We start from the raw sequence: 1,923 nt of genomic DNA, 5'->3' as shown, positions 1-1,923 counted from the left end.
GCCGGCTGACCAACCGTAACCGCGCAGAGTCGCCGATCCATAAGGACTATGGATCCAACCCTCCCCATCGATCCGCTCGCTACATATGTACATTTCAGCAAATCTAAGAGTTAATTTGAGTTGATTTTTTCCTTTTGCCTCTTAGATCCTGAAATCTCCATTTGTTTCTGGCTGCTGGTGTGTCGAGGATGTGAGTGCGGGAAAACAGGACGCAAAACTAAACCTAAAATACAAAAAGAATGAACGTTCTTCCCACCGGCCTGCAGGAGGGCAGATGATAAACAGCCAGTAAGCAGGTAGGAGATGGTGGGGGGTGCAGCTCTGTATTGATCAATCTGCCCGGAGTTCTGCTTTAGGTTCACACCTTCCCACATGGAAGAAAAATATATTTTAAATGTATTTTAAAAATATTCTTCCCAAATATATTGACATATATTTGAAATGCTACAATTTTGGCCATATTTAATATATTTCAAAATATATTTTAATTGAAAAAAAATTTATATATATATATATATATATATATATATATATATAATTTTTAAATATTCTTCCCAAATATATTGACATATATTTGAAACATTACAATTTTGGCTGTATTCATTATATTTAAAAATAAAAAAATAAAAAATATATGTATGTATAAATATATATATATATATATATATATATATATATATATATATAGGTGTGTGTGTGTCTGTATATACACACTGTATATATGTGTGTGTGTATATATATATATATATATGCACACTGTATGTTGAAATGCTTTTATTACAAAATATATGAGAAATATTTTTAACAATACATTTCAAATATACTGTATGTCTTTAAACATAAAAATCTACATTATTGAAATGCATTTATACATATATGTAAAAATCTATGTTAAAATCACTTTTTTTAGATGTTAAAAAAAATCTGAAGAATATATTTTAAAAAAATCTCTCCTATTAGCAAGTCCCTTGCACTGCAACACAACTGATTGGCTCCTTGTGCTGCTTCTCCTACCCCCAGCCTGAGCTCTGCTGTAGAGTGGACTGCAAGAAGCTGAATATACTCAGTTACTTATAACTGCTTAAATTAAAAATATGAATTTCATTGATAAAATATTTATTTCAATATAATTTAAAGTGTTCCTAAACCCCGGACCCTGCATTCACTATATCTGCTCTCCACGCACCCTGCATTCACTATATCCGCTCTCCCCGGACCCTGCATTCACTATATCCGCTCTCCCTGGACCCTGCATTCACTATATCCGCTCTCCCCGGACCCCGCATTCACTATATCCGCTCTCCCCGGACCCCGCATTCACTATATCCGCTCTCCCCGGACCCGGCATTCCCTATATCTGCTCTCCCCGGACCCTGCATTCACTATATCCGCTCTCCCCGGACCCTGCATTCACTATATCCGCTCTCCCCGGACCCTGCATTCACTATATCTGCTCTGTACGGACCCTGCATTCACTATTGCTGCTCTCCCCGGACCCTGCATTCACTATATCCGCTCTCCCCGGACCCTGCATTCACTATATCTGCTCTCCCTGGACCCAGCATTCACTATATCCGCTCTCCCCGGACCCTGCATTCACTATAGCTGCTCTCCCCGGACCCTGCATTCACTATATCCGCTCTCCCCGGACCCTTCATTTACTATATCCGCTCTCTCCGGACCCTGCATTCACTATATCCGCTCTCCCCGGACCCTGCATTCACTATATCCGCTCTCCCCGGACCCCGCATTCCCTATATCTGCTCTCCCCGGACCCTGCATTCACTAAATCCGCTCTCCCCGGACCCGGCATTCACTACATCCGCTCTCCCCGGACCCTGCATTCACTAAATCCGCTCTCCCCGGACCCGGCATTCACTATATCCGCTCTCCCCGGACCCTGCATTCACTATATCCGCTCTC

Source organism: Staurois parvus, unplaced genomic scaffold (genome assembly GCF_062004578.1).
Source record: "Staurois parvus isolate SC_StPar_1 unplaced genomic scaffold, SC_StPar_1.0 ptg000731l, whole genome shotgun sequence".
In the NCBI taxonomy this organism is placed as follows: domain Eukaryota; kingdom Metazoa; phylum Chordata; class Amphibia; order Anura; family Ranidae; genus Staurois; species Staurois parvus.
The sequence above is the reverse complement of the archived record's forward strand: the minus strand, read 5'-3'. Positions refer to the sequence as shown.